The following is a 25,324-nucleotide window of genomic DNA, read 5'->3' on the forward strand; positions in this document are numbered from 1 at the left end:
GAATAAAAAAAAACAAATTGGATTAATCTCAACTACAAAGATAACAAGGGGCTGAGGACCCCTGCTCAACAGCATGCTACCCATCCAGGTAAGGGCAACACTGGCTAGGCCAGCATCTATTGCCTATGCTGAATTGCCCAGAGGGCAGTTAAGAGTAAACCACAATTAAATATGTTCCCTACCCATGAACCAGGCAGCCAGGGCCCAGTCCTACCTGCTAGAGAGGGGTGTCTTAACATTTCTGAACATGTTGATTAGAAAATAGCTTTAAAACAATCACACACACTTGCACACATATCGCCTCAGTGTCATCTTTTCAGTTCTAACTGGATCTTTCTAAGCTCTGAGCAGAGCACTTACAGGCATATTTACATTCTTGGTGATAAGGGTGATATTCAGGTGCGAATTTGAAGGAATAATCTGTAATAAAATAACTAGCTATTTTAGTCTTAAACCTTTTCACTAAAATTAACAGTTTCTGGTCACTATAAGTCTGGAGTCCTAAGTAGGCAAGACCAGGTAAGTATGTCTGTTTCTTTCCAAGTAAAGGAGGCTAGGGAGTTACAGACACAGATTGCAATGTGGAATTATGATGTTGCAGCAGTGACAGAGACCTGGCTCAAGGAAGGGCAAAACTGAGTATTAAATGTTTCTGGGTACAAATTGTTCAGGAAAGACAGAAAAGGAAGAGTAGCAATATCGGTTAAGGAGGATATTGCAGTGTTTGAGAAAGAGCATGTCTCATAGGGATGAAGGACAGAGTCAATTTGGCGAGAGCCATGAAACAAAAAGGGTGCAATTACATTGTTCAATGTATAGACCACCAACTAGTGCAAAGTATTTAGAGGTACAAATCTGCAATGAAATTACAGAAATAATGACATTTTCAAGTAGTTAAAATAAGTTGTCCAATTACCCAGTTATAGATTAGTACATTCGTGATGTCAGGGGGAGGGGGCAAGTGTGTCAGAGTTTCTTGCAGCTGCACACGTCTAGTCCAACAAGGAAGGATGCATTGTAAACATGTTCTTTAGAAACGAGGTGAGCTAAATCTTGATCAGATGGACCAATGGGCTGAGAAGTGGCCGATGGAGTTAAATTCAAATAAATGTGAGGTGCTGCATTTTAGAACATAGAACATAGAAAAGTACAGCACCGAACAGGCCCTTTGACCCACGATGTTGTGCCAAGGTTTAATCCTAATGTAAAATATAGTAACTTAACCTACGCACCCCTCAACTCACTGCTATCCATGTGCATGTCCAGCAGTTGCTTAAATGTCTTCAGTGACTCTGCTTCCACCACCATCGCTAGCAATGCATTCCATGCATTCACAACTCTCTGCGTAAAGAACCTTCCTCTGACATCACCTTTATACCTTCCTCCTAATATCTTCAAACTATGGCTCCTCCTACCAGTCAATCCTGCCCTGAAGAAAAGTCTCTAGCTACTGACTCTATCTATGCCACTCATTATTTTGTATACCTTGATCAGGTCTCCTCTCTTCCTCCAGAGAGAAAAGTCAGAGACTATTCAATCTTTCTTCATAAGGCAAGACCTCCAGTTCAGGCAGCATCCTGGTCAACCTTCTTTGACCCTCTCCAAAGCCTCTGTATCTTTCCTATAGTAGGGTGACCAGAACTGGACACAATATTCCAAGTATGGTCTCACCAGGGACTTGCAGAGCTGCAGCAAAACCTCGTGGCTCTTAAACTCGATCCCCCTGTTAATGAAAGCCAAAACACCATATGCGTTCTTAACAACCCTATCCACTTGGGTGGCACCTTTGCAGGATCTATGTACTTGCACACCCAGATCCCTCTGTTCCTCCACACTGCTAAGAATCGTGTCTTTAAACCTATATTCAGCATTCGAGTTCAACTTTCCAAAATGCATCACTTCGCATTTATCCAGGTTGAACTCCATCTGCCATTTCTAGGCCAGCTTTGCATCCTGTCTATGTTGCGCTGCAGCAGCTCTCTACACTATTGACGACACCTCCAACGTTTGTGTCACCTGCAAATTTACTAACCCACCCCTCAGCCTCCTCATCCAAGTCATTTACAAAAACAGAGCCTTGCTAGACCCCATTCAACACTGACCTCCAGGGAGAATACTTTCTTTTTGGGAAAGCAAACCTTAGCAGGATTTATTCACTTATTGGTAAGGTCCTAGGGAGGAGTGTTGCTGAACAAAGAGACCTTGGAGTGCAGGTTCCTAGCTCCTTGAAAGTGGAGTCACAGATAGATAGGATAGTGAAGAAGGCGTGTGGTATGCTTTCCTTTATTGGTCAGAGTACTGAGTACAGGAGATGGGAGGTCATGTTGTGGCTGTATAGGACATTGGTTGGGCCACTTTTGAGATATTAGGTGAAATTCTGACCTCCTTCCTATCAGAAGGATGTTGTGAAACTTGAAAGGGTTCAGAAAAGATTTACAAGGATGTTGCCAGGGTTGGAGGATTTGAGCTATAGCGCGAGGCTGAATAGGCTGGAGTGTTTTCCCTGGACTGTTGGAGGCTGAGGGGTGACCTTGTAGAGGTTTACAAAATTATGATAGGATAAATAGACGAAGTATTTTCCCTGGGTCGAGGAGTCCAGAATAAGAGGGCATAGGTTTAGGGCGAGAGGGGAAAAGATATAAAAGAGACCCAAGGAGCAAACTTTTTCACTCAGAGGGTGATACATATATGGAATGAGCTGCCAGAGGAAATGGTGGAGGCTGGTACAATTGCAACTTTTAAAAGGCATTTGGATGGGTATATGAATAGGAAGGGTTTGGGGGGATATCGACCGGGTGCTGGCAGGTGGGACTAGATTGGGTTGGGATATCTGGTCGGCATGGATGAGTTGGACCGAAGGGTCTGTTCCATGCTGTACATCTCTATGGCTTTAAGTATCAGTGAGGATCAGTTAGCAGACAGTGATCATTGTTCAGGTTCACATTGGTGTTGAAGAATGACCTGCAACGATCCAGAGCAAGAAAAATCAATTGGTGGAGAGATGACTTCAGTAGAGCTTGAACAGAGTTGAGTAGGATTGATTAGAACAAGAGGTTGGTGAGAAAAGTAGTATCTGAACAATAGCTTCAAAGAGTACATAATTAGTGTACAATCGTGGTATAGTCCCTCGAATGCAAAGGGAGAGCAAACAAATCTGAAGTTCCTTCGATGACAAAGGAAGTAGAAAGTAATATTAGAAAGAAAAAGGAATGCTCGTGACAAGTCTAGGCAGACAATACAATTGATAATCAACCTTTTTATGTGGTATACATGGATTTCCAGAAGGCATTTTCACAACTGACTTGCGAACTAAATTGTAGGACATGTTATAAAAGGAACAGTGGATACACGGATACCAAGATCAGCCGAGTGACAAAGAGTAATGATCAATGGATGTTTTTGGGCTGAAGGAAGATTTGTAGTGGAGTTCCTCAGGAGTCAGTGTTGGAACATTTTCTTTTCCTGATACATATCAATGGTCCAGATGATGGTGTGCAGGGGATAATTTCCAAATAGATGACACAAAACTTGTATTGTATTGAATTGTAAACTGAGAGTAGGCAATGTGTGACTCCAAAAACAGACATTGCCAAGTTGATGGAATGAACGGATAGATGGAGGGGGAGGTTAAATGCAGAAAAGTGAGGGGCGGTGCACTTTGTAAGAAGGACACTGAAAGACAATATTAAATAGGGCTTACAATTCTGAAGAGGATGCAGAGCAGAGAGTGGGCAGGTTGTGTTTCTGCATAGATTACTGAAGTCGACAGGACACGTGGAGAGCAGTTAATAAAGCATCTAGTATTCACGTCTTTATTAAAAGGGACAAAAGGTACAGGGATAAGATGGTTTTGTCGATCTTGTACAAGACACATTGTTAGACCTCAGATGGAGTATTGTGCATCTTATAGGAAAGATGCAAATGCATTGGAGAGCGCACAGAAGTGACTTACAGAATGGTTTCAGGTACAAGAAACTTCAGTTATGAGGATAGATTGAAGAAATTGAACTTTTGCCCTGGAGAGAAGGTGGTAAAGAGGAGGTCCAATTGAGGTTTTCAAGATCGTGAACAGACTGGACAGAGTAGATAGAGGGAAGCTCTTTCCACTTGTAAAAGAAAGAAGCACAAGAGGGCATTGATTTACTGTGATGTGCACACAAAGCAAGGGCGAAGTGAGGAAAAACATTTCCACTGATCAAGCTATGAGGATATTGAATCAATTCCCTGAAAATGTGGTGAAGGTAGGTTCATTTCAGGCATTCAAGAGAGCATTGGATTTTTTTTCAATAATAACAGTGTCCAGGGACATGTGGGAAGGCCAGGGGATTAGCATTAGATAATAAAGCTACTACTGACACGATGGACTGAAGGGTTTCCTTCAACACCATAATAATTGTGATTCCGGTGATTTTTTCCAAATGGCAAACATTTTGTCTTTCAATCCTCTTTGAAGGATAAGAACCACCGGGTCAAAAAGCCAGTTTCATCTCTACTGGAGTGTGCTAGTGGAACTGAAAGCTCTTATCTATACCTCTGTTTCAGCAGTAACATAGCACAAACATCACAGTCAAAAAACTCTCTCTTAGTTACCAGTGTGGCAGGTGAAGAGACTCTCACTCTGAATACAAAAGTCAGTTAGCCAGCAGCTGGTCAAAAGGAAACAGGAAAACAAAAAGGACCCTCCCTCACCACAAATTCTATGATACAGAGTCAGAAAAGTTTTTAAAAAAACAATCACAACCAATCTGCAAAACTAAAAAGAGTGTGAAACTGAGTGACATCAATGCTACCAGTAACCTCTATTGCAATGATCGCTATGTTAAATAATCCACCTTTCATGAACAATTCAGAAACTGATCTACAGATCTTTTTCTTTAAAACCTTGTACCCTTCAAATCTCACCTTTTCTTCTAATCTGCATGCATGCATGTTGTATTCGTAATCTCACTCACATTTAGTCATTATTAAACTCCACCTTTTCATAAATTCAAAGAAAGCTGATTAAATTGTCTGCTTTTAAAACACAAATTAATTTGGGTCTGAGAAAAATATATCCAAAAGATGATGAAATCCTTTTTTAACAGTAACCATGTAATGACCAACCACTTGGGTGGGTGAATAAAAGAACAGCCAGTTCATTTTTCCTCACCCAAGGGCTTAATGATTTGGGGCATCCAGTTTAGAAGCACAAGAAATTGTGGGACCTCATGAGGGACTTAGTCATAACAAATTGCCACCTGGCAAATTCAAGAACTGTCTACTGTCCAGTTAATAAAAAGCAGGGCAAATCCAAAACAACTAATTACCTCTCATCAGTCAATCTCAAACATCGTGACAAAAAAAGTCATCAAGAGATACTTGCACAGCAAAACGTCCCCACCCCTGCTCAGTTGATTTCGATAGAACCCATCAGTTCCAGATCTCTTACAACAAAAATAAAAGAACTAATCCAAAGAAGTAGTGATCCAAGAGTGACTATCAATGACCATAGCATCGAGTGTGGCATCAAAATGGCCCTATAAAGACAGACATCGATAGGAATTGGAGAAATCTCCATTGATCAGGGTCCTCCCTTGCTCAAAAGGAGCACAGAGATCAATCATCCCTGAAGGAGTGTACTAGGCCCAATCCCCTTCAGCTGCTTCGTCGACGATCATCAATCTATCACTGTCTATCATGCTGGCTGAAATGAAGATGCTCAATGATGACTGCAGAGCATTTCACTCCATCTATAACTTCTAGAATAACAAAACAACCTATGTCTATATATAGCAAGACCTGCAGACCTGAGCTGGTAAAGTGGCAAATGACATTTATACTAGCTAATTAACAACCAATAACACAGAGAAACCTCGATTATCTGAACATGAATTATCCGAGTATCGGATTATCCGAACATGAATTATCCGAGTATCGGATTATCCACAGGGGATCTCAAAGAACCAATCGAAACATTACATCAAAGAGCTGTTTCAACCCTGATCGCGTCTCTTGTTTACAGGTAAAATGATTAAAAACGACTTGGCTCACTGAAATGCTGCCGAGAACAGTCCTGGACAGTCCAGGCACCATCTCTAAATGACTGGGCTCCTATCCCCTCTATCTCACACACCCCACACTTTCCCTGGAGTTCTACACAGGGGTGTACCTAAACCCCACTTTTAAAGATAATCTCTCCAACATTGTCCTAAAATGGACAGACATGGAACCTGTCAAAATGTTTGTGCGGGTGTGTCGCACGCGCTTGTGCTATTTGGAGATTTACCCCGAAAAGGCAGCAGCAATCTTACTGTTGGTGCACAGTCTGGCTGCACTGGAGTTGGTGTGGGGGGCATGGGTAGAAGCGGACAGGGTTGGGAGCAGACCGGGTTGAGAGCAGGTGAGAGCTGACAGGATTGGGGGCAGGCAGGGAAGGTGCAGTGAAAGCAGATGGGATTGGGGGCGGGTTGTGATCGGATGGTTGGGGGCAGATGGTGGGGCAGTTTGGGAACAGACAGGGTTGGGGGTAGACAGGGGCAGGGTGGGAGCAGAGAGGCTTGGGGTTGGCTGAGGTGGGGCAGAAGAGGTTGGGGGCAGGGTGGAGAGTGGACGGGGGCTTGGTGGGAGCTGACAGGTTGGGGGCAGGCGGGGTGGGAACAGACGGGGTTGGGGTGGGAGCGGATGGGGAGGGAGTGGACTGGGTTGGGACAGGCGGGGAGCGCTCGGGGTTGGGTTGGTGGGTCAGAAGGCGGAGTTGGAATGAAGGGGGTTGGAGCAGGTGGGGGAGGTGGGGTGGAGAGTGGATGGGGTTGGGGCAGGCGGGGAGGTGGTGTGCAGAGTGGACGGGGTTGCGGTGGGAGCGGACAGGGAGGCAGGGTGGAAGCGGATGGGGTTGGAGCGGTCGGGGATGGAATGGAGAGGGTTTGGGCGGGTACGACGGGATTGGGGCAGGGGGGAGGCAGGGTGGTGAGTGGATGGGGTTGGGGCAGGCGGGGTTGGAATGGAGGGGGTTGGGTTGGGGAGGGATCGGACGGGGTTTGGGCAGGCAGGGATGGAATGGAGGGGGTTTGGGCGGGCACAGACGGGGTTGGGGTGGAAGCGGACAGGGTTGGGGCGGGTGGGGAGGCGGGGTTGGAATGGAGGGGGTTGGGTTGGGGAGGGGGTGGGGTAGGCGGGAATGGAATGGAGGGGGTTTGGGCGGGCACAGATGGGGTTGGGGTGGGGGGGATCGAACAGAGTTGGGGCAAGAGTGGACGGGGTTGGGGCGAGAGCGGAGGCGGGGCTGAAATGGACGGGGTTGGGGCGGGCGGGGAGGTGGGGTGAGATCGGATGGGGTTGGGGCAGGCAGGGTGGAGAGTGGATGGGGCCTAGTCGGGGGCGGATGGGGTTTGGGCAGGCAGGGAGGCGGGGCTGGAATGGACAGGGTTGGGGTTGGAATGGAGGGGTTGGGGCAGGTGGGGTGGGGAGTGTTGGTGGGGTTGGGGTGGGAGTGGAGGTGGGGTTGGAATGGAGGGGTTTGGGGCGGGCAGGGGGTGGGGTGGGAGCAGACAGGGTTGGGGCGGGTGGGGAGGCGGTTGGGGGCAGGCGGGGACAGACGGGTTGGGGTCTTGCGCAACGTGCTTTTGCCTCGTCTGAATGGGGAGCAAACTTCACAGAAAACTCCGAGTCGCAGAGAAATCAATTAACCGAATAGTGCCCGCCTATCTTATTTGGATAATCAAGGCTCCTCCGGATGTGTAATAGAATGTGTAAGTTTCTCATCTTGTCATTCGATGGCAAGAACATTGTCAAACATGCATCAGCATACTGGGATTTAACTATAAGTAGAAATGTAGCTGGTACAGTCACAAACACTGACTGCGACAGTATTCTGTGGCAACTAACTGACTGTCTGATTTCTCAAAGCTTTTCCATCACCTACACATCAAGAATGTGGTGGAAACTCTCCACTGGCCTGAATGATAACTTCAAACAACAAGTATTGCAAGATCATTCAGAAAAAGGCAGCATACTTTAATCAGCACTCCATCCACCACTTTAAATAATCACTCCCTCCACCACCAGCACAATATGATTGCATTGTGTGCCTCTGCTATTATACACTACTCTATGAAAAATAACTGATACGTATTATATTTTCATTAACACTGGTTGAGGAAGAGAGAGAGGGGTGAAATTCCTCCTCTCTCTGTTGTACTGGGATGTTCATATACTTATATGAATGAAGAAGCTACTGATACATCAGTTTCAAATTAGTCAGTTCTGCTATAACACGGTAGTTCTGTTCACGTGAAAACCATGTTATAAGAAAATTGCGTAATAGCAGCACCATTTAAACTAACGGGGCTGGAATTGTGTTATAACCAATACATGCCTTAAAAGGTTTGTGCTTTAGAAACCTTGTTCCCAATTCGTCAATTGCGTTACAGTGAATTTGCATTAACGAAACGTATTATAGCAGAATGACCTGGATACCCCTGACAACGTAGCATTTGCCCTGCTACGATCAACTATCCGTCTATAGATAATGCTCAAATCTTGGAGTAGTTTTTGGATCCATACCTTTCCCACTCAGTTGAAAGAGCTACACACGAACCAATCCTTTTCAATTTATCAATCAGCACTATAAATGAAAATGGTTACTATATTATCAGCAGCATTTTCACATGGGGTAGTATTATAAGGTAGTCACCATAATTGTGGCCTGTCCCAATAAAGAAGGAAAATGAACCATAATAGAAGTAACAAAGTAATGGAACACACTGTGCTTGAACATGAATCAAATAGAAAATGTGTCCTTCAGGTAGTTTCACACACAACTAAACTTTAAAGTTTCATCTGTTTGAAATGTTTTAGTATCTGGTGCTATTTCAGAGGAAAATACAGAAGGAAATCGGAGGCTAAATGAAAAGTAGTTTCAAAGCCAGGTGAAATACAAATTTCAACTGACCTCATTGCTGAAGACTTGTCAATTAAAATCAATGCACCAAGGAAAGAAATCCAGTGAGGATCTCAAAAATGACATTCTCAACACCAAGTTACTGCAATTTTACATAATTTCATTTAAAAAAATTTGTATTTCTCCCACATCAGGTCACTTATAATATCACTACCACAAAATAAGTGATGCCACTACAACATACACCCTTCAGTGTATCCATCAGGTCATAAAATAATGCAATCAAACTCACTCAAACCTGATATGCCTATAAATAAAACAGTGAAAATCATGATTTCCACTGCACAACCAAGCACTTCACTTCTTTTGTGACTGCAAGTACAAATTCAGATTACAACACGAGTCACTGAACCTCACAACTTCTTCGCTAAATCAGTTGCATTGGCTTTTTGGAGGGATCACCTTCACAAGGCCTAATGTCTGGTCCCACCCTTTCTTATCACTAAGTCTCATTAATTACCTACCTATCATTATAGCAGCTCTCACATCCAACTTCAATCCTATCTTACTATGCATTGTTCCGAGAGCAACTCACCATTCAGCAGATATCCCAGAATTCACGGGCATCCCTTGTGCCATGCATCATCTTTAAAAGTCTGTTGCACACCCACACAAGCATTGTTGGTCCAGAGCTGCCGTGCATGGTTCGTCAGATTTGCCCAGAACATAGCAGACAGGAGACAATCAGCACCCTGCTTAGAAGGCAGAGACCTAGGGCTCTGGCTGCATATGGAACTTTCGCCCATTGATTGCACCCACTTTCGCCCATCATTCCTGCTTCACACATTCTTCAAGAAAACAGCCCACAACAGGGCAAAGTAGGTGTTACCCAGCTCCTCACCGCTTCTGACAGCATCTGGACTCTGGCTAGCCAGAGAAGGTTCTGGACTGGTATCAGAGGTGGCCATTGAATTTCCATTTTGGGACCCCCTGAGAAAAGTCTATCCCCCTTGACTTGATTGAGGCCTGCTAACAACTATGACAAGTTTCTTGGCTCTGAGTTGGTGTTAGACTGCACAGCAAGAACAGCAGTAATACATGAGCCTGCTATCACTGACTGAGGGGCAAAGTCCAAAAAAGGCAATCAATGCAATGGAGGGATGTTATGGTCATCCAGATAGGATGAGAGTGAGTGACTGCTATGACAGGAACAGCCCAGAGATACAGCCTGGTCCAGTCCATGAACATAGTGGCTCTCGTAGCAGCATTACAATCAGAGTTGCCTGCATAGCCTTTAAGTGCAAGAGAGCACTGAAGGTGGATTAGAGATGTACCAGAGTTCTTTCAGGCTGGCACATGTCATATACTAATATTTTTGGACTTGGGTGGGTGGGATGAGTGGCCAGTGCCCAGAGAGTGTATCCATAGTTGTTGGTACCCAGTTTATCAACATGGAGGTCATTTGCAGCAAGTGATGAGCTGAATCTGGCAGACACTCACTCTGGTTTCCCAGTCAAGATTTTCCAATACCAAATTTGCTAAATAATTTAGATAAGATGAGAGCCTGAATATTGATGTGGAGAGTTGTGGCATTAAACAAGATATTTAATAATATTCAATTTGGATCGCACCATTGCCTAGTGAGAATCTTGCCATGCCACTTGTGAAGTGCATAAAAGATGGCACAAGACGGTCCTGGGAGATGGGCTTGACCCACACTGTTGCTCCACTCTGCCACACATCTCACCTTAGCCTACAGCATCGATAAGCTTTCACCCTAGATTTTTTCTGTGATTGCCATGATCAATACAAGGTGTAATGGAAATTTCAGCCAGGAATGAATGCTATAATGTTATAACATAATTTATTGTGCAAAGAGGAGTGGGCCAACTGGCCTTTGATTGTTCTTCATTCAATGTTCTTAAATACAATCCATCGTAAACATAAATTAGCCACTTTAATAAAAATTTAAGTATGCAATGAATAAACCTGTAACATAACATACTTTGACACAAAAAAGTGTGATTAGTATTAAGCTGGATTTAACGTGTGCCACTGAATAACTTTGGACAGTGGCATATTAAATAATTCGTCCAATGACAGTGATATCAGAATCACCCAGTGGCAAGTGAATATACGCATGCACGCATGGGACATTGCGCCAACACGCAAGAAGCTTCACGTGTAGGCATTTTATTAAGTGCCTTCAGGAAGCATTTGTACATGAGGTACAGAAAGTACATTTTTGTTTCATTTTCAAGGAGCAAAGCTCCAAATATGGCCCTAATTTCACCCAGTTGGAACTTTAGCTGCAAACTGCCTTATTTAGTTCAGTGCATCTGGTGTCTCAGTGTCAAAGCCAAGCAGAAATGTTGCAACCTTGTTCACGACAGAGTGTAAGGATAAACCCAGTAACTAATGGTGAGTTTAACCAATAATAAAAAAGCTTCTAAAACCAATAATCCAGGGATTCTATGATTTTAAAGACAAAATTAAGTCACTCTGACAAGTGTAGATTAATTACATAAAGTCAGCATGGATTGTTAAAAGATAAATATTTAACTATATAAATGGAGTTTTTTGATGCAGTAGCAAAGTTGATGAGGGTAAAGTGGTTAAGTGAATATGGAATTCTAAAAGGCATTTTATAAAGTGCAAAATCAAATATTTGCAAATGAAATTGAAACTCATGGAATAAAGAGGATACTAGTGCATGAATATGACAAAAAAATTACAAAAGCACATGCTGGAAATCTGAAACACAAACAGAAATTCCTGGACAATCTCAGCAGGCCTGACATCTGTGGAGCGAAAGCAGATTAACATTTCGGGTCCACTGAACCTTCTTCAGAGCAGTTCTGAAGGGTCACTGGAGCAGAAACATAACCTCTGTTTTCTCTCCACAGATGTTGCCAGACCTACTGACATTTTCCAGCAATTTCTTTTTTTGTAGCATGGATACAAAGTTGACAGTAAACAGAGTGCAGTAGCAAATAGTCATTTTTCAAGGTGGACAAAAGGTAAGGAGTTGCTGCTTTGGGGCTGAAACTTTTCATAATGTATATTAATGATCTAGACCTGGGTATATAGAATATAATTTCAAAATTTGCAAATAACAAAACATTTGCAAGTATTGTGTACTGGGAGGAGAATGATGACAGACCTCCAAAGGATATGGATTGGCTGCAAAACACAGAACAGATCAAATATGATACAGAAATGTAAAAGGGTGTTTAATTACAGTGAGAAGTTACACGGGAACAAACAGACTCAAAAGATTTTAAGAGTCGACTGTTAGGGATAAAATTCCAGAGTACTTGGAAGTGCATGGTAAAATAGGATGAAGTCAGCACAGCTTAATCAAAGAAGGGCATGCCTGACAAATCAGTTAGAATTCTTAAAAAGGAGATAATGAGCAAGTTAGACAAAGGAGAGCCAGTAGAACATGAACTAGTTGGATTTCCAAAAGACTATTGACAAGGTGCTATGCAGGAGGCTGATAAATAAGAGCCCATAGTATTAGAGGCACGGATAGAGGATTGGCTGACTGGCAGAAGGTAGAGTGGAGATAAAGGAATCTTTTTTCAGGAATGTCAGCCAGTAACCAGTGAACTGATGGCATTGTTGGTAAGTTTACAGAGGACAGAAAGATATGTGGAGTGACAGGTAGCGTTGAGGAAGGGGTGAGGCTGCAGGGCTTGGACAGGTTAGGAGAATGGACAAAGAATTGGCAGATGGAATACAATATAGGAAAGTGTTAGGTTATGTATCTGTAGAAAAGATTTCAGACATAGACTATTTTCTAAATGGAGAAAATCTTCAGAAATCTGAAGTACCAAAGGATTGGAGAGTCCTCATTCAGGATGCTCTTAAAGTTAACATGCAGGTTCACTTAGCGGTTAAAAAGGCAAATGCAATGTTAACATTCATTTCAAGAGGGCTAGAGGATATAAAGATGATGTTTCCACTCGGAGAGGAGCCTAGGACCTGGGGACACAGCCTCAGAGTGAAGGAGAACCCTTTAGAACTGATATAGGGAGAAATCTCTTCAGCCAAAAGGTGGTGACTCTTTGGAACTCATGGCCACGGAGGACAGTGGAGGCCAAGGCATTAAGTGTAATTAAAAAAAAAGATTGGTTCTTGATTAGCAAAGAGATCAAAGATTAGTAAGAGAAGGCAGCAGAATGGGGTCAGAAGCATATCAGCTGTGAGTGAACGGCAGAGCAGATTCGATGGACCAAATGGCCTAATTCTGCTCCAATGTCTTATGGTTTAATATAAAGGGTATTTTTAAAAGGGGGACAGGGACAGAGATTTTGGATGGATATGTGCCTAAATTCTTGAAGGTGGCAAGACAGGTTAAGAAACTGCTTAAAAAAGCAGGTGGGATCCTAGGTTTCATAAATAAAGGCAAAGAGCACAAAAGCTCGGAAGTTAAGACAAACAGATAAAACACTGGTTTGATCTTAAGTAGAACAGAACTGAGTCCAATTCGTAGCACCACACTTAATGATGTGAGGCTTTATCAAGAGAGTACAGAACCAATTTATGAGATCTGTTCCAAGAATGAGGGGCTTCTGTTAAGTGGATCAATTGGGGAAGTTCGGTCGTGAAAAGAATGTAGAGAAAAACTTGGAGATAGTTTCTTCTCTCAGAGTTGCGAATCTGTGGAATTCTTTATCACAAAGGGCTGCTAAAGCTGAGCCATTAAGTTTATTCAAGTGATATCTGTAATAGGCAAATTGTTAATCATTAAGAGAATCAAAGGTTATAGGGAAAAAGGCAGGAAGGTGGAGATGAGGATTATCAGATCAGCCATGATCTCACTGAATGGCTGAACGGCCGATATCTGCTCGCCCGTTTTATAGTCTTTTAAAAGCAGTTCAAAATCATTAAGAATCTAGACAACATAGAGAGAGGAACAGTTCTCACTGGGGGTTTGATCAACAACTATAGGGGACCACTTTAAACAAAAATGGGAAGGAGCCCATGGCAATACAAGGAAAAACTTATTTGATGCAGCAAGTGGTTTGGAATGCTCAGCCTGAGTGCCTGGTGGAGGCAGATTCAGTCATGGCTTTCAAAAGGAAACTAGACAATTACCTCAGAAAAGTGGGACTAGCTGAGTTGGCTTGCGACTTGCTGCGCTTTAATCCTACACTCTGGTTATACAATTACATCATTTTAAGATTCGAAGTTTAGCATTTTTGAGCAAAATCTGGAAGCAAATTTTCTGTGACCAAGTGTAGTGGAAATGTAAAATTCTGTCAGCTAAACCAGTGTGAAAGCTACGATAATTGAAATTTTAGGCTGAAATAGAGAGCTCTTTTTTAAAACTAGAGATAGTTGTATCAAGTGATGTTATCAAAAGCTGGTAAATAAAGTTGAGGTACATTATCAATGAGTGAATGGCAAACAGGTTCAAGTGACTAACCTGGTACTCCTGAGATTGTGTTCCATCATTGACAAAAAGGTTTGCTATTTCAGCCCCATTTCTGTTATACAATACAAAAAGTAGTGGTCAGATATTACAAGTTAATAACCCATGAAACTGGCAGTTATACTAATCCTGTACATATGTCTATACTAAGGACGTTTCTGTTAAGTTAAAATCTTCATTAGACGAATATTTCTGCTATTAAAAAAATCACTTTACACAAATAAAACCTGGCATAATGCAAGTGTTAGATCAAGAATTAGTGGAATCGGTTATTTGTTATTTTTACAAGCATTGACATCACAATGTAATGCAAATCTCATTCACCATTATCAGTTTTGGATCAATGCAAAACACAAGTATGTGGCCCTGCTTCATTATAGGGATTGATTCCAGGTTCCTTTAAAGACAATCACATTCACCAGAATTATACATACATATGAAAGAGCATATTAAACGTTTGCAACTAAACCCTACCAACTTCAGCATGCAACTTCTGGGCTGCAATAAATGCACATGCCAAGCATTCCCAGGTTGTACTCTCTCCTGCATATGTCAAAGTAAAAATTAGTAAATTAATTTACTCCCACAACAATGTGAGGCCTCATTCCTGAGAAGAAACACTCTCTTATAGATTGTCAGTCAGGCCCTTGACTTTTTATGAAAGGGAGAGCTATGCATTTCTGACAGGAGATTCAAAATCAGCACTCCCTCAGAAATGTAGTTCCCCTGCAGTTCAGAACTGTTGGGAGGGGCAAATACTCCCCCTTTTATATCCTGAAATTTAACACTTGCCTACATTGGTCAGAGCAAGGAGTGCAGGAATTGGGATGTCATGTTGCAGCTGTACAGTACATTGCTGAGCCCACTTTTGAAATACTGTGTTCAATTCTGGTTGCCCTGCAATCGGAAAGACATTGTTAAAGTAGAAAGGGTACAGGAAAAATTTACAAAGATGTTGCCAGGGCTGATGCCAAGCGGGTGGGACGACAACTGAGTGAGGAGGGAGCACATTGTCAGTGGGTAGAGCTACAGGATGCAAGATGGCAATAGGGTCAGCTAAGTGTTGCAGTTTTCAGGGTAGGCCAGGATGGGTAGGAGAGATTGGGTCCATCCGGGGCTGGATGGTGTGGGTGAGGTCTGGCAGTGACAGGTGGGCAGGGGACGGAGGCAGATCAGTGTAGACTGAGTCCACAGAAGTTGGGTTAAGAGGAGAGGGTTGTAGGCCCATGGAGGGGTGGTGTGGTGGGAGCCTGAAATAGTAGGAGGAATACAAGTGATTTGGGGAAGGTGTAGTTCAGGGTGTTTGAGGCAAATATGGGGTCAGTTGAGGAATTACTCAGGAGTTTAGACTTAATAGTCTAACTTTGCCTGAGTAACTATTGACTTAACTTCAGCAGTACTCTCTCAACTCGCTATTTAAATCAGAGAATATCAGGGTGTGGGGGGGGGGGGGGGGGGGGGGGGGGGGGTCCATACAGAGAGGAGTTATTAGATGAGATTAGATTACTTACACTGTGGAAACAGGCCCTTCGGCCTAACAAGTCCACACCGACCCGCCGAAGAGCAACGATAACCCAGACCCATTCCCCTACATTTTACCTTCACCTAACACGGTGGGTAATTTAGCATGGCCAATTCACCTGGCCTGCACATTCTTTTTGGACTATGGGAGGAAACCGGAGCACCCGGAGAACGTGCAAACTCCACACAGACAGTTGCCTGAGGCGGGAATTGAACCAGTGTCTCTGGTGCTGTGAGGCAACAGTGCCGTCCTTAGCAGCAGCAATTATGCATCAGAGTTTTCAGTTTCCCAGGCAATTCCTTCAAAAATCTACTAAAAGAGGATTCCACAGGATGCCCACATGCACCTCATTGATTGAGGAATAATGACTGAAAATTTGGGCCAACTTACATTTAATAAAAACTTGGCATTTTTAACCATCTGTGAAGCAAGTGCAAGAATACAGCTGAATCTAAACAAAATTCTAAAAGAAAGGTACAGAAAAATTTTCATTTTTACACTTAGAATTGACTCCTTCATTGAGTCCAGTTTAACACACATCATTCATTCCATAGCATCATGCTTTTGCAGCCATTCTTCTTATGGAACCAGGATAGATTGTCAACAAGTTATGACATCAGCAGCAGCATCAAAATCAATTAGAGCAATGTGATCATCATCAAGAGTGGGAATGAGGAACAGTACCAAGTTTGACGGTAAATAATCCCCTCCTCTGGAAATCAAAACAGCACAATCGTTTGACTTCCCGGGATCACCACCCTGACCTGGTGGGATGGAGTGCTCCAACATGGTCTTTGTTGCCAAGCAAATCAAGAACACCACCAAGAACACTTCACTGTATTTACCAATCTGACCAAAGCATCTGTCTCAGCAAATTGAGACACATTATGGATTGCATTTCAAAGATGTGAAAGCCCAAGAAACTTCAAAATACAGGATTGTAATGACTACAATCATTGAGCACGATTTAAGAAATAAACACCTTCAAAAACCTAACTGGGTTGTGATAATCCTCATACTATTTAAATTCTGACAATGACTATTCACCTCAAAAGGTCAACTCTTTTCTGGCACCAGCATTTAAAACTGCTTAGGAGGAAAGCTCTTCAATCGTAGTCACCTTCATGTCAAACTAAACCAACTATCATAGACGTACCTGATCCGCAGTTGGTGGTGACTACAGCGTCACTGCCCATTCTGCAACAGCTTTGAAACCTTCTCTCCATCTCTCCAACAAGAAACCTGCCCTGTGCTTGAATGTCGCCAAAACCTCTCTTTAAAAAACCAACAATGATGGGGCAATGCAAAAACAAATCAGCTGCAGCAGCTCAGCTTTCTACAAGCTACAGCAGCTGATATTTGACAACAAAGTCATCCGCAAGTCAACAAAAGTCCAACTCTACAGTGCAACTATTGTCACCATATTCTGTACTGTATTGTGATCTATATTGTCATTAGTGACACATCGTGCGAGAGAAATTCTATCAGAGATTGTCTCTTCTGCATATTCCAGATTCAGTGGGTGTACTATCCAGTAAGCACTACTGTCTTTCTTGAAGACAACTCCATAAGCATTTTGACCAAACCCCTGCAAAATCAACTTTGATGGACAGTATCCAGTGTAAGTATCATCATTTCTAACAAATCCAGTTTTCTCAACTCTCAGTTGACCAACTTTTCAGGAGAGGAAAAAGAAAACATTTCAAAGTTGCTCCGAACATGTCCTTGAAATGAAGCAGCACTGACATTAATAACTGGGAGGAGCTTTTGACCAATCATTCAAAACAGTTACAACTTGCCCATCAAATTACACCGTGCTTTGAGTCACCACATCCTAAATGATGAGGGACAGCAACAGCAAAGGACAGAAAAGGCAACAAATCTTGCTCTCCAGGGCCCACAACTTCATGGAACATTCTACCCAAGAGCCCAAAGATCCATAGGTTGAGAAAAGGCCTCTTCAGTCACGGGATGACCCAGGGCAGAAACTCGCAACCTAAAATACACAGCATCCTCGCATGGATGGCCAGTCAAAAACAGCAGTTTGTAAATTTCAGTTGCTTAACTTATTGAACATTTCAGGGAAACTTTTTAGTCACCCATTAATTATTTTGAACTATCACCACACTTCAGGACATGGGAACATGGATTCTTATTAATGTCACTTTCAATTTACCATCTTACAAAAAGCAACAATAAATGTAGCCCAAGCACAAAGGTTTTACTTCAATATATTTATGATGCATTCCATCAATTTCCTCTGAGAAACATATTTTTCATTCTCCTGCCCATCAGACACATATGGAAATATATTGCTGTACTATTGCTGAAACCAATCAAGACATAATTAACAATTTTGTTCTCCTGATGCAAATTAATCTCAAGTAGAGCCATTCCAACTAAATTAGACAATGCATGTGAACATTTTAAAAGTTGCCGATTCTAAAGGGTTTACACAAACTACTTAAAAGGCAGAGGTGTATTTGTATAGTTCCTTTCATGACCCAAGGGCTTACCATGCTCTTTACAACCAATGGAGTACTTTTCCTACAGTCACTGACACTGACTTAATGCAGGAGAATGGCAGCCAGTTCACGCACTAAGCTTCCACAATGTGACAATGACCAGACAATCTGCATTGAATGACTAAAAACCTGCCACAATACAGAAGAATTTTTTAAATTAAAATTCAGATAATGCCATGGAATCTTTTCCAATCAAGAGGACAGATAATGCCTTTGTTTAATATATCACCTGGTAGAAAGTTAAAGACATACCACTTTCAATACAGCACCACCTCAAAACCGAACAGAAGTGACAGCCAAGATCTTGTACGTTTAGATCTTGTTTTTAAAGGTACTGCTCAAGGCTAAGTTAATAAAATGACAACATGTACCAACACAGCAATTAGAATCTTCTCAATTTCTATATTGAGCCAAATGAACCAACAGCAGGACAAATCCCATCAATAGACCAGGTTGATTTCTCAAACACCAATAGTGCCTTGGAGTATTGCGAACAAACCTATCTGAGGGTTTGGATTACTAAAATCAACTGGGTCCCAATCTCCCATTGTCTGTGCCCTGTTGGATCAAACACAATGATTAACAGCTTGCTCTTAACCTCCAAAACAAAAAGGAGTCACTGATTCTTCTAAAACGTTTTGGCTGGACACTTACTAGAGTCACACAGCACACATACGGACCCTTTGGTCCAACTCATCTGCATCAACCACACACCCCAATTTGTCTAATTTGCCAGGACTTGGCCCATATTCCTCTAAACCCTTTCTATTCATATACCCATCCAGATATCTTTTAAACGGTGTAATTGTACCCACTCCACACTTCTTCTGGTAGCTTATTGCATACATGCACCACTCACTGAAAAGTTACATCTCAGGTCCTTTTTAAATTTTTCCCCTCTGACCTTAAACCAACGCTCTTTAGTTTCGGATTCCCCACCCTAAGAAAACAACCTTGGCTACTCACCCTCTCCATGCCCCTCATGATTTTATAAACTTCTATATGGTCACCCTTCAGTCTCCAAAGCTTCAATGAATAAAGCCCCAATCTATTCAGCCTCTCCCGATGGTCTAAACCCTCCAACCCCAGCAACATCTTCTCTGCACCCTCTCAAGTTCAACAAAATCCTTCCTATTGCAGGGCGAGCAGAATTGTATGCAGTATTCTAAAAGTGGCCTCGTCAATATGTACAGCCACAACGTGATCCCAGCTCTATATTCAATGCACTGATCACTGAAGGCAAGTGTGTCAAATGCCTTCTTCACACTCTGTCTACCTGCCACTTCACTTTCAAGGAATCAGAAACCTGCTCCCCAGGTCTGTTTATTCGCAACAGTCCCTGAGGCCCAATCATATAAGTACTGCCCCTGATTTGCTTTACTAAAATACAACACCTTTATCTAAATTAAAATCCATCTGCCACTCCCATTAGCCCACCTGATTAAGGTCCTGTTGTACTCGGAGATAATCATCTTCACTGTCCACTATACCATCTACTTTGGAGTCATCTGCAAACTTACTAACAATACCTACTAGATTCACATCCAAGTCATTTATGCAAATTATGACAAGCAGTGGATCTTGTATTGATCCTTGTGGCACACTGCTAGTCACAGGCTTCCAGTCTGAAAAACAACCCTCCACTGTCCCCCCCGTCTTCTACCTGCAAGTCAATTTGCATCCTAGCTCTCCCTGGATCTCATAACCTAGCCTTACTAACCCATCTATCATGCAAAACATTGTTGAACGTTTCGCTAAAATCCATATAGACAATATCTACCACTCTACCTTAAATCTTCTTTGTCACCTCTTCAGAAAATTCAGTTACGTTAGTGATACATGATTTCCCACGCACAAAGCTACGGTGGCTATCCCTATCAGTTCTTGCCTTTCCAAATGCATATAAATTCTGGCTTTTAGATCATACAGGCCTTCGGTTCAACCAGTCCGTGTCAAACATAATACCAAACTACACTAGTTCCACCCATTTGCTCTTGGCAAACCTTTCCTATTCACGTATCCAACCAAAAGTCTAACATTCAAAAAAAAAACAAACGAAAAATAATGAAACAAAATCAATGAAAACCTTACATCAGTAAAATATAACTATTTAAAAAAACTATAATAAATCTAAGCCTGCAATCCCATGAGCAGCTGCATGATAAACATCTCTGCAGGGGACGCAGCAATCTCTTGCCTAACTTCCCACAAAACTCTGGGAAACATCTAATCAGATACCAGTGACTTCTCTACCTTTATGTATTTTAAGACCTCAAGCACCTCTTGTGTAATGTGGACTCTTAAGGCAGACATCAGGTCCCAGGAATTCCTCACAAGCAGCATTGTATCAAAACTCTCCACAAAATGGGTGAGCAGTGCCAACGGATCACAATGACCATGCATCATACACCATAATTGAATTGAATTGAAGCTAGATGTACCGAGGCAGAGTGAAAAAGTTTTGCCTTGTGAGCAATACAGGCAGATCACATAGTTAAATAGCATAGTTAAGTAAATAATAGGTAAACAGCATCAAAAACAAAAACACAGGTACAGGCGAATGCTAAGAGATCGAGAGTCCATTCAGTATTTTAACAACAGCAGGGTAGAAACTATTTCAAAACCTGCTGGTTCACGTGTTCAGGCTTCTGTACCTTCTCCTGATAGTAAAGGTTGCAGAAAAGCATTGGCAGCATGGGATGAAATTTTCACTTAATCCAGGACTAAAGTTTCAGTAATAATTCCTTCCTTCTCTACAAAATAATCAGCAGGCACTGAAACCTGGATCTGTGAATGCATTACTGCAGGTTCATCCACCAGATAACATCTTCCAATAGCTTGCCCTAAATTGGAGTATTGTCCCTCCTGCTTCAGCTGAACATCTGTCTTCAGCTTAACAGAATGAGCAGTACAGAATAACTCTCCATATGCTGGCTTTTCAAACGTTTTAAACTTTTAAAAGTCCATCATCTCATACAAGCCATCATTATTATTAATTAGTTAATCAAGTCTTCATGTAAAATACTTTCAGAAAGAAAAATACCCACCACGAGCTGCCTTCCTCTAAACTGTGGAAGCCACAGTCTGCCTCCACCTCCCTAGTTCCACTAATTCACATTCTGGATTGGTCCTAGCTCTTGCATAAGGCCATAGGCAGCCTGCTTTTTCATGACATGAAGTTTAACCAAGAAGAACTATTTGGGAATGCATTATGTATGCCAGAAGCTTACATCATACTGGAGTTTTACAATTAAGACAAATGAGACAATAGTGGCCTTTGCTCTTTCAGATGCAACCCTGTGTAACTATCTCAAAGTTAAAATTAGTCGCCAACAGAAATTTCAGATACTAATTTGAATCAACAATTTGCCCAAGTTACCTCATATCTTCAAATCAAGGAATTTTTAAATTCCCCTCTTGCACTGTATGATGATATATTATTGCACAGAGGGCAGCATTTGCTGCTATTTCAGAGCTTAACACATTCACAAGGAGATCCACCAATTTGTAAATGTCAAGGCTGGACACTTCAAGACTATTCACTTTTAATGAGATCTAACATTAACTGTGGAGGCCACCTCAAGCAGGGTATATGACAATGCACAATCTTACCTGATAAAGGCATAATGCTACCTTACCCAGATCTTGAAGCTGGACTCAGTAATCCCAGATAAACTGTAAAATTGGACATGTGGTGCGGAAACAACTACACTGAAAGGCTTATGAAAATTAGTTTTAAAAAATTAACAGAATTTTAAGTTACTTAATGTTTGACAAACTTATAAACAACTTAGAAAATGTACTCCTCAGGAGAACAAACCACACAATCTTCCTTTCTTGACAACATAGCCTCAAATTCACCAAATATGCACATCAAAATAACACAAAACTTATGCGTCACTAACGTCAACAAGATTACACAGTCATTTGCAGTTTAATTTGGATTTCTTTTCCTGTGGATACAATCTACAATTGTTCACTAATAGATTAACAGAATGTAAAACTCAAACAAAGCTCTTTTCCCTAGATCAATTTGATATGACAAATCTTGGAAATAATTACTAAAATAGTTACCAGTTTTTCTCTCAATACTGTGAACAGTTTTCAGAATTTAGCACAAATGACACTTACACTTTCATGCTACCATTAGCTAAGCAATAACCCACTCCTTAGATTGAACTGGTTCATTAAGACCATTTACATGGGCAGTACACTCTACAATTTCACAAATGTGTCTCGACTACAACCATTCATACTACATCTTCAATTATTATAAAGGTGAAATACATTGGAAATTTGAAATTAAAACAAAGTGTTGAAGTAATCTGGCAGCATCTGTGGAGAGAGAAACAAGAGTTAACATTATGAGTTTAACACAACTCTGGTGCTACAAGAGTTATATTGAATTTAAGACATTAATTCAGTTTCTCTCTCCACAGATGCTGCTAGACCAGAGTATCTCCTCCATATTTTTGAAATTTCTTCAATTATTAATACTAATCCAGCACTGGACCACTCTTTAATTGAAAGATATATAAAATCAGAAGAACTTATGAACCACAGTGCAATGAAAATACTGTATCTATAAAAGAAAGTTGTGTTGCAATGGTTCAAAGAGATTGTGGCAAATTGGAAATTTTATGGAGTTGAAAAGGCTTACATCTGAGTGGTGCAAATAGCAAACAGCACCACAGATTTACCTATGTCGTTGGAATAAATTATGTACTTAACTTACAAATAACGTTACCAGAAAAACTAAATTAGGGATGTTACAAAATATAATAAATGCTATAAAGTGGATACCTTGATCTCAGAATTCGCTAACACAACTGTGAGTAAATACAAATAACAATACTTTTGAATGCAGAATTCTCTAAACTTTTCAAAATATGCTTTACAAGATCTTCAAATAATTGAAGTTATGGCATCTTTGACAAGGGCATCAGAAGGAATCAGTTGTAACATTCAATACATATTGAGTTTTTCATGCATTCAAGACCACTAATAGTTGATGTTATGCCACCTTTGAGAAGAGAATGAGAAGGAATCTGTTAACACAACTGCATAGTTAGTGCATATCATTTTAACCAAAATATACTTATTTTCCTTTTTATGTTAGTATAAAAATGTCAATCATTAAGATGTCTAGAATATACCAAAATTGCACACTAAAAGCAACTGCAGGCTAATTTACAAAGAAAGGCACAACTTGCATGTTTTTTTCTCACAAAATAATGCACTGTCAAAACACATTAATATTGAGTATAAACTTCAAAACTGGCCAGACAATGCTATAATTGGCATTTTTAATGATTAAATTGAGAAAGCCTGATAGTCATGCCCCTCTGAGAAAAACCATTAACAACTTACACACAAGTTATCACTGGTGGGTTAGATGCTTTTCAATTGTGAAATTAAATTATTTTATAAAGAGACATTTTCTACTAAGAAACTACAACCTCCAATTGCAAAACTTGTTCCTTAGCCTTACTTTTCTTCCAACAAGAATTCTTCACTTTCTTGATCTTCTGCTTACAATTCCATTTGAAGAACTGAAGTTTTGAAAACAAACAGTACACCCTGAGATTTCTGACACATTCATCTATACTCCAGTATCACACCTGTATTTAACAGAAATATGAATTAAAAGTGTGGATTAAAGACTTTCGGTGCACGCTACAAAACTCAGTGGGTTAACAATATTATCTGCATTGAGTTAATAAGTCGAAGTACGATGAATGCCGTTTCTGATCGACAGTAAATCTTGCACTAGCTATTGGCTCACTAGACCCAGCCAGTAGTTACAGGACCTGTCAGCTCCACACGACAGTGCTATACATACTGGGCACATGGGACGTACACTACGCCTTACGTAGTAAAATAGTACAATATACTGTCATTTTTGCAGTTTTCGATGATGAAGAATAATTAGAAAGAACTTTTCAAAAAATCAGTTCGTGAGATAGCATCACAGGTATATTCAACCCACACGTCAAAATACCGGGTGTTCCGGAAAAGGACCTACTTGCAACACAGTGAGAGGAGGAAAAAAAAATCTCGTTTGATACAGGGAACTCGACAGAACCGAATGCAACAAAAAAAAGTACAGTGACCGAAGTTACAATTCAGAGGCAGTCGCCAGTCAAAAACGCTGTTCCCTTTTCCTCTAAACCCCATCACCCTGTTTGCTGTGTAAAAGTAGGCCAAGCTCAAGTTTGCATCGCTGTGCAAAATGTCGATTCAAGGCTGACAAGACACAGCGAGAGAGTCCATCTTGCTTCGGGGAAACCGAGAGCAAAAAAAAACCTCACTCACAGAGAGCGAGGGCGAAGAGAGAGAGAGAGAGAATTAAAAATAAAACTCCCTCAAAACAAGCTGCCATTTCACTCCGGGTTACCCCATCCAGCTTCACCCAAACTCCTCTCCAGTTACAAGGTTAGCTCTCTGGTGAAATATCACCAGACCATTCAGTGATCTCTCCCTGGTTTTTAATAACAATTTGTTCTGGGGGAGGGGGGAAAGAGTGCCCTGGCCTGACCGAGTCGTTCAAACGTGCCACTTGCAGGAGATGGAATGGTTTCAGTTTCCACCTCCCCACTCAATAAAAATACAGACAAGGCAGGGAGGAGGGGGTCCCACACCACACCACACCAGAATTATACTTTCCTGAGAGAAAAGTGCACACATTTCCAAACGACGGTAACAAATAACACAGCGGTGTGCGCCTGGGCTGTTATCTCAGCACCACTACAATAATTCAGCAGCAAATCTCGTCTGAGGCGGTTAATGGGATTTGATCAGAGAAAGCAGGTACAGACAGACTGAGGCTGCACAATGTTGTCTCCACCACCCACTAGATAGACACTGGGGGGGGGGGGGGGGAGACGGGGGGGGGGGGAGACGGGGAGGGGGGGGAGGGGGAGGGGAGGGGAGACGGGGAGGGGGGGGGAGGGGGGGGG

General features: G+C 41.8%; 1 protein-coding gene across 7 annotated transcripts in view; it reads right to left on the reverse strand.

The window, feature by feature from the left end:
• Nucleotides 1-25,324, reverse strand: part of LOC132821100 (HMG box transcription factor BBX) — a 199,203-nt gene that overhangs the window by 172,241 nt on the left and 1,638 nt on the right. For 3 of the 7 annotated variants that reach the window (XM_060833636.1, XM_060833629.1, XM_060833633.1), the window contains exons 2-3: nt 23,857-23,986; nt 14,313-14,373 (exon numbers count right to left, since the gene is read on the reverse strand). The exons of 2 other annotated variants lie outside the window; for them this stretch is intronic. The gene's annotated coding sequence lies outside the window, so the exon portion shown is untranslated. Of the gene's footprint in view, nt 1-14,312; nt 14,374-15,114; nt 15,216-23,856; nt 23,987-25,324 lie in introns of those variants that run through there. 2 more of the 7 variants (XM_060833631.1, XM_060833630.1) reach the window with 2 other exon arrangements.

Source organism: Hemiscyllium ocellatum, chromosome 12 (assembly GCF_020745735.1).
Source record: "Hemiscyllium ocellatum isolate sHemOce1 chromosome 12, sHemOce1.pat.X.cur, whole genome shotgun sequence".
In the NCBI taxonomy this organism is placed as follows: Eukaryota; Metazoa; Chordata; class Chondrichthyes; order Orectolobiformes; family Hemiscylliidae; genus Hemiscyllium; species Hemiscyllium ocellatum.